Source organism: Trichosurus vulpecula, chromosome 5 (genome assembly GCF_011100635.1).
Source record: "Trichosurus vulpecula isolate mTriVul1 chromosome 5, mTriVul1.pri, whole genome shotgun sequence".
Taxonomy (NCBI): domain Eukaryota; kingdom Metazoa; phylum Chordata; class Mammalia; order Diprotodontia; family Phalangeridae; genus Trichosurus; species Trichosurus vulpecula.
The window spans coordinates 191,008,394-191,017,524 of NC_050577.1; positions in this window are offsets into that span (position 1 = coordinate 191,008,394).

The following is a 9,131-nucleotide window of genomic DNA, read 5'->3' on the forward strand; positions in this document are numbered from 1 at the left end:
ATCCATACAGTTGTCACATCCAAAAACATGTCTCTGCACTTTGTGTTCTCTTTGTTAGGAAGCAGGTAAACATGCTTCATCAAAGGTCCTCTGGAGATATGCTTGGTCAATGCTTTGCTGAGAATTCTTAAGTCTTTCAAAATTGTTTTACTTTACAATGTTATTGTCCTTACATAAATTGTTCTGTTGGTTTTGCTCATTTTGTCATCTGTGCTCAAAGCCCTTCATAACCTAGCTCCATCCTACCTTGCCAGGCTTCTTATACTTTACTCCCAACATGCACTCTTTGGTCCAGTGAGAGGAGATTGGCCTCTTGTCCAAGACACTCCCATCTCTTGGCTCCAAGCATTCTTTCTGCATGTACTCCGAGCCTGGAATGCTCTTCGTCCTCCACTCTGACTACTGAGCTCCCTGGCTTCCTTTAAGTACCAACTAAAATCTCACCTACAGAAAGCCTTTCCCAACCCTTTTTAATTCCAATGCCTTCACTCTTTTAATTATTCTCTGTTTATCCTGTGTGTATATATTTGCATGCTATCTACCTCATTAGATCCTAAGTTCCTTGAGGATAGGGACTATCTTTTGTCTCTTTTTGTATCCCTAGCACTCAGGGTGGTGCTTGGCACATAGTAAGCACTTTACTGTTGAGTCATTTCAGTTGTGTCCGACTCTTGATGACACCATTTGGGGTTTTCTTTTGTCAAAGATACTACAGCAGTTTGCCATTTCCTTCTCCAGCTCATTTTACAGATGAAGAAACTGAATCAAACAGGGTTAAATGACTTGCCCACGGTCATACAACTAGTAAGTATCTGAGACCAGATTTGAAGTCATGAAGAGGAATCTCCTGACTCCAAGCCCAGCACTCAATCCACTGTGCCACTTAGCTAGTAGGCACTGAAGAAATGTTTATTGATTGATCATACTACCCAGGATTCTCAGAAATCTTTTATCATTTTTAAATGGAGCAATAATATTCCATTTCATTTATATATCCCAGGTTAAGCCATTCCTCAATTGTCTAAGAGCTGGTCTAAGATTATCTAAGATAGCAAATTCTTTCTTTTCTTCTATTCTCCTGGTGTGCCCTCCTAATCTTTTTCTTTCTTTTAAAAAAATTTATGTAGTATTTTTTCTCCAGTTACAGGTAAAAACAATTTTTAATATTCGTTTTTAAAATTTTGAGTTTCAAAGTCTTTCCCTTCCTGCCTCTTCAACCCATCTCATCGAGAGGGCAAGCAACTCAATAAAATTTATACATGTGAAGTCATGCAAAACATTTCCATATAGTCATATTGTGAAAGAAAACATAAACTGAAAAAAATTTTTAAAAAAATCGCAAGAAAATAAAGAAAGTAAAAAAGTATGGTTCAATCTGTATTCAGACTCCATCAGTTCTTTCTCTGGGGATGGATAGCATTTTCCATCATAAGTCCTTCAGAGTTGTCTTGGATCATTGTAGTGCTGAGAAGAGCTAAGTCATTCACAGCTAATCATCTTACAATATTGCTGTTACTTTGTACACAGTACATTTCACTTTGCATCAGCTCATGTAAATATTTCCAGGTTTTTCTGAGAGCATCCATACCACAATTTGTTCAGCCATTCCCCAATTGATGGCCTTCTCTTCAATTTCCAGTTCTTTGACACCAGAAAAGAGCTGCTATAAATATTTTTGCACATATAGGTCCTTTCCTTTTTTTTTTTAAATCTTTTTTGGAATACATACCTAGTAGTGCTATTGCTAGGTTAAAAGGTTATATAAAAGGTTATGTATGGTTATTATAGGCCTTTGAGCATAGTTCCAAATAGCTTTACAGAGTGGTTGAATCAGTTCACAACGTCGCCAACAGTGCATTAATGTCTCATTTTTCCCACATCCCCTCCAAGATTTGTCATTTGCTTTTCTGTCTCGTCAGCCAATCTAATAGGTATGAGGTAGTAGTATCACCTGAGAATTGTTTTAATTTGCATTTCTCCAATCAACAGTGATTTAGAACATTTTTTCATATGCTACAGATAACTTTGATTACTTCATCTGAAAACTGTTCAGATCTTTTGATCCTTTATCATTTGGGGAATGGCTCTTATTTTTATAAATTTGACTTAGTTCTCTATATGTTTAAGAAATGAGGCCTTTATCAGAGAAACTTGCTTTAAATTTTTTTACACTTACTATTGCTAACTGTATTTCCCTCCATCCTATTTCCCCCTTTATTCTTTTCCTTCTCTCCCCTTTCACCTTGTCCCTCCTCAAAAGTGTTTTACTTCTGACTACCTCCTCCCCCAATCTGCTCTCCCTTTTATCATCCTCCTTCCCTTTGCTTATCCTTTCCCTCTCCTACTTTCCTATAGGATAAGATAGATTTCTACACCCAATTGGGTGTGTATGTTATTCCCTCTTTGAGCCAATTCTCATGAGAGTAAGGTTCACTCACTCTTACTCACTTCCCCCTCTACCCCTCCACTATAAAAGCTTTTTCTTGCCTTTTTTATGTGAGATAATTACCCTATTCTACCTTCCCCTTTCCCTTTCTCTCAGTACATTCCTCTTTCATCCCTTAAATTTATTTTTCAGATGTAATCCCTTCATATTCAACTCACACCTGTGCCCTCTGTCTATATATACTCCGAACTGCCTTAATAATGAGAAAGTTCTTATGAGTTATAGACATCATCTTCTGATGTAGGAATATAAGCAGTTTAATCTTATTAAGTCTCTTATGATTTCCCTTTCCTGTTTACCTTTTTGTGCTTCTCTTTAGGCTTCTATTTGAAAGTCAACTTTTCTATTCACCTCTGGTCTTTTCATCAAGAATGCTTGAAAGTCCTCTATGTCATTGAATATCCATTTTCCTCCCTGAAGGATTATACTCAGTTTTGCTGGGTAGGTGATTCTTGGTTATAATCCTAGCTCCTTTGCCATCCAGAATATCATATTCCAAGTCCTCCAGTCCTTTAATGTAGAAACTGATAAATCTTGTCTTAATCTGACTGTGGCTCCACCATACTTGAATTGTTTCTTTCTGGCAACTTGCAATGTTTTCTCCTTGACCTGGGAACTCTGGAGTTTAGCTATACTATTCCTTGGAGTTTTCATTTTGGGATCTCTTTCAGGAAGTGATTGGTGGATTCTTTCAATTTATATTTTACTCTCTGGTTCTAGAATATCAGGACAGTTTTCCTTGATAATTTCTTGAAAGATGATATCTAGGCTCTTTTTTTTTGATTATGGTTTTCAGGTAGTCCAATAATTTTTAAACAATCTCCCCTGGATCTGTTTTCTAGGTCAGTTGTTTTTCCAATGAGATATTTCACATTGTCTTCTATTTTTCACTTTCTTGGCTTTGTTTTATTGTTTCTTGATTTCTCATAAAGTCATTAGCTTCCATTTATTCTATTCTAATTTTTAAGGAATTATTTTCTTCAGTAAGTTTTTGTACTTCATTTTCCATTCAGCCAATTCTGCTTCTTAAGGAGGATTTTTCTTCAGTGAATTTTTGTGCCTCTTTCATGACTTGGCTTGTCTGTTTTTTTAAGTGTTTGTTTTCCTGTATTTTTTTGTGTCTGCTTTACCAAGCTGTTGACTTGTTTTTTCATGATTTTATTGCATCACTCTCATTTCTCTTTGCAATTTTTCCTCTACCATTTTTGCTTGATTTTCCAAAATGCTTTTTGAGCTTTTCCATGGCCTGAGACCATATTTTCTTGGAGGCTTTGGATATGGAAGCTTTGACTTTGTTATCTTCGTCTGAGTGTGTGTTTTGATCTTCCTTGTCACCATAGTACTTTTCTAAGGTCAGAATTTTTTTCTGTTGTTTGCTCATTTCCCCATTCTATTACTTGAATTTATCTCTATGTTAATTTATCTCTCTGCTTCCAGGGTTGAAGTTGTACTGTCTCAAGCTGCAGGGGTTTTGTGCAGCTGTTCTCAGAGATATTTCTAGGGACCTCTAAGTTTTCAGTTCTTCCAAGGTGGTATGATCAAAGGAGAGGTGCATTTACTACTCTCCTAACCTGTGCTCTGGTTTGTGAGTGACCACAAGCACTCTTTTCTGCCCTGGAACTGGGAGGAGGGTCCCTGTTCCACTGTGGTGGCAAGCTCTGGTATACTAGTGCTCCTCCTTACTCTGGGACTGCCACCCAGGACTGTGACCCAGGTCTGAGTATGGGAAAAGCAACAGAATCTTTCCTAACAAAGAGTAATCTCCTTCTGAGCAGTTGTTTGACCTTCTTACTATCTGTAGGCTGAGAGGTCCAGAAGCAGCTGTAGCTGCTGCCAATTCAGTAGCTCCCAAGGTCTGCTCCTATTTTGCTGGGGCTGAGTTTGTGCTGGCATGACCTGTGCTGGATTGCACTCCTCTCTCATCCAGGTATGACAGACATTTCCTGCTAACCTTCTAAGTTGTCTTTAGAATCTGTGAGCTGGAAACTTTTTCTATTGGAATGTTAGTATTACCTCATTATACACCTCCTTCCAATTTCTTCTATAAGTTTACCTTTCTAGGTTTCTCCAGACTTCTGTGTTAGTATTTCAAAGTTTCTACTCAGCGCTGATCTTTTACTAAGAAATACTTGAAAATCTTCTCCTGCAATTAATGGTTAATTTTCCTCCCTATAGGAATATGCTCAGTTTTTAGAGCAAGTTATTTTGGTTAGAAGTTTATCTCTTTGCCTTTTGAACTATATTTCAAGATCTCTCATTTAGAGCAGATGCTTCTAGTTCTTATTTAATCTTGACTGTACTTGCACTTTTTTCCTGAATAGTTTTAGTACTTTTTCTTGGAAATGGAAGCTCTAGATTTTGATATGACATTCTTGAGACTTTTCCTTTTGGAAAATTATTGGAAAAATATTAGGAGGCAACTTGTAGATTCTTTCTGTCTTTATATCACCCTCTGGTTCTAAATAGATTTGGATGGTTTTTATGGATGACTTCTTTTTTTTTGGAGGAGGGAAGGCAGGGCAATTGGGGTTAAGTGACTTGCCCAAGGTCACACAGCTAGTAAGTGTATCAAGTGTCTGAGGCTGGATTTGAACTCAGGTCCTCCTGACTTCAGGGCCAGTGCTCTACTCACTGAGCCACCTAGCTGCCTCTATGGATGATTTCTTGAAATAGAGTAAAGAGGCTTTTAAAAAATTGTTCTGAGGAAGTCTAATGATTTTTTAAAAAATGACTTTTATTGATTCTTTTTGCATTACCAAAATTTTGACCAGTATTTCTCTCCTCTTCTTCCAGAGAACCATCCCATGTTTTAATGTTTTAAGGAAAAAAAGGAAGAGAAAAAATGAGAAAAACTGATAAATAAATTGAAAAAAATCTGAATATGTGCAATGTACCACACCCGTGGACCACTTTCAACTCAAAGAGAGAGGGATGGGAATTTCTTCTCATATCTCTTTCTTGGAACCATGCTTGTTCTTTGTAATTTTGCAACACTCACTTCTGATTGGTTTATGGCTGTTCCTTCCATTTCCAAGGTTGTTTTCATTGTGTATATTGTTTTCTTGACTCTGTTTACTTCATTCTGCATCAAATCATCTAAATCCTTCCATGCTCCTCTAGAGGAATACATCATAACTGTAATTTCTTACAGCATAATAATATATCATTACACTTATATATGACACCCCCCCCCCACTGACAGACCCAGACTTTGTTTCCAATTTTTGTACTACCAAAAAAAAAAAGAACTCCTATAAATGTTTTGGCGTGTATGAGGACTTTTATTGATGACTTTTTGATAGTGAAATCTCTAGGTTACTTTGTACAATTCTAAAATTCTCCCCATACTTATTCACAGCTGTACTGTCCACAGACACTACTGTGTTTATTTTCCCTTAATCCCTCCAACAATGACTATTCCCATCTTTTGTCATTTCTGCCAGTTTGTAGGATATGATGTAAAATCTTAAAGTTGTTTTGATTTACATTTCTCTTATTATTAGTGGCTTGGAGCATTCTTTTGTATGGTTGTGAATATTTAGTAGTTCTTTTGATAATTGTTCATATCCTTTAAGCACTTATCTATTGGGAAATAGCTTTTGGTCATATATCTTTTAATTTTTTCTTTATCTCAGATATGAAACGTTATCCGAGAAATTTAATATAAAGATTTCTTTCCCAATTGACCTCTTCCCTTCTTATCTTAGGTATATTAATTTTACTTGTGCAGAAGGTTTTCAGTTTGATACAATCAAAATTATCCATTTTATCTTTGAAATTGCCTTTATCCCTTGTTTGGTTAAGAATATATCTTCTACCCATAGCTATGAGAGAAATATATGACCTTCTTCTATTGTAATTTTTTTCTTTTTGGCAGGGCAATTGGGGTTAAGCGAGTTGCCCAAGGTCACACAGCTAGCACATGTGTCATGTGTCAAGTGTCTCAGGCCGGATTTGAACTCAGGTCCTCCTAACTCCAGGGCCGGTGGTCTACTCACTGCGCCACATGCTGCCCCTTCTATTGTAATTTTTAACGGTATCATCTTTAATATTAAAGTCACATTTCCCTTTAGAATTTATTGTGAAATATGATGTAACATGTTTATCTAAGCCTAATTTTTACCCGATTGATTTCCAGTAGTTTTTAACAAGTAAGGAATTCTTTCCTAAGTAATTAATGTTTTCTGGTTTATCAAACACTGGGCTGTTGAGCTCCTTAGTTTCTGATTCTTCCTTGTCTAGTCTATTTCATTGCTTTACCTCTCTATTTTTTTTAACCAATACAAAATAGTTTTGATGATTACTGATTTATGCTATAATTAGGGATATGGGAGTGTTATTTATTCTTTATCCATATCCTTTTCATTATTTACCTTTATTTTAGATCTTTTGTTTCCCCAAATTAGTTATTATTTTATCAAATTTTTCAAAGTTTCCCTTTGATAGTTTGATTGGTATACCATTAACACTGTAAACTAACTTTGTTAGATTGTAAATTTTTTATTTTGGGATGGCCATCCATGAACGCTGAATATTCCTCTAGCTACTTAAGTTCTTTTTTTTTAAAGGTAAATTTTATAAATTATTTTACATAAGTATTTTACATCTTTGATAGATTGATCTCCAAATATTTTATGGATTTTGTAGTTATTTGGAATGGTATTTCCCTTTCTATTATTTCCTCTTGGATTTTGTTATGATTATCTAGCAATGCTATTAATGTTTAAATTTTATTTTGTAGTCTCCATCCTTGATTAAGCTATTATCTCTATTGGTACCTTCTTTTATTCCCTAGGATTTTCCAAATAAACTATCATGTCATTAGCAAACAAGGACTTCATTTCCTCTTTGCTATTGCTACCATTTCTAGAAGCATACCAAATATGTGAAGGATTATGTGGGGATTCCTTGTTCCTGTATTTATTGGGCGAGTTTCTAGTATATCTTTATTGCATATGATACGTGCTTTTGGTTTCAGATTGACTTTTACTGATATTAAAACATATTCCTTTATGCCTATATTTTATAGGGTTTTTAGCATAAATGTATGTTATCTAAAGCTTTTTCTGTATCTATTGAGATAAGCATGTGATTTTGAATGTTTCTCTTTCCTAATGTGGAATCATCTTGAGTCCATGGTATAAATCTAACTTGGTCTCAATTAATTGTTTCTTGAATGAATAGCTGTAGTGTGTTTGACAGAATTTATTTAACATTTTTGAATTAATATTCATTGATGATATTTGTCTATAGTTTTCATTATTGCTTTAGCTTTCCATGGTTTAAGTATTAGGACTATATTAGTTTCACAAAAGGCATCTAGTAGAGTTCTTTCCTTCTCAGTTTTTGAGATAATTTATATACTTTAGTTACTAGTTATTCTTTTTTAAAAAATTGATTAATTTTTTAGTTTATAACACTCAGTTCCACAAGTTTTTGAGTTCCAAATTATCTCACCCTCCCTGTCCTCCCCCCAAACCCCAAGAAGGCATGTAATCTGATATAGGTTCTACATTTGCCTTCACATTAAACTTATTTTCCCAATAATCAGGTTTTAAGGAAGAATTATAACTAATGAAATGAACCATGAGAAAGATGTAACAAAACCAAAAATAAAATAAAATAAAATAAAAAAAGAGAGCAAATAGTTTGCTTCAATCTGCATTCAGGTTCCATGATTCTTTCTCTGGATGTGGATAGCCTTTTCCATCATGAGTCTTTTGGAGCTGTCTTAGAATCTTGCATTGTTGAAAAGAGCCAAGTCTATCAGACTTAGTCATCACAGAAGCAATTTGTCTGTGGTTATGTGCAATGCTCTCCTGGTTCTGCTCCCTTCACTCATCATCAGATCATATAAGATTCTCTGGGTTAAAATGAAGTCCATCTGCTCCTTATTTCGTATAGCACAATAGTATTCCATTACGTTCACATACCACAATTTGTTTAGCCATTCCCCAACTGATGGGCATCTCTTTGATTTCCAATTGTTTGCTACCACAAAAAGAGCTGCTATAAATATTTTTGTACATATGGGTCCTTTACGCCCTTATATGATCTCTTTGGGATATAGTCCTAGAAGTGGTATTGCTGGGTCAAAGGGTATGCACATTTTTATAGCCCTTTGGGCATAGTTCCAAATTACTCTCCAGAATGGCTGGATCAGTTTGCAACTTCACTGACAATGTAACAGTGTTCCAATTTTCCTATATCTTCTCCAGCATTTGTCATTTTCCTATTTTGACATGTTAGCCAATCTGACAGGAGAGATGTGGTACCTGAGAGTTGTTTTGATTTGCATTTCTCTAATCAATATTCATTTAGACCATTTTTTCCTATGACTATAGATATCTTTAATTTCTTCCTCTGAAAACTGCCTGTTCATATCATTTGACCATTTATCAGTTGGGGAATGACTTGTGTTCTTATAAATTTGACTCAGTTCCCTGTATATTTTAGAGATGCGGCCTTTGTCAGAGACACTGGTTGTAAAAGTTCTTTCCCAGTTTTCTGCTTTTCTCCTACTCTTGGTTGCATTGGTGTTATTGGTACAAAAACTTTTCAATTTAACATAATCAGAATTATCCATTTTGCATTTTGTAATGCTCTCTATCTCTTGTTGAGTCATAAATTCTTCCCTTCTCTATAAGTCTGACAGGTAGACTATTCCCTTCTCTTCCAAATTGCT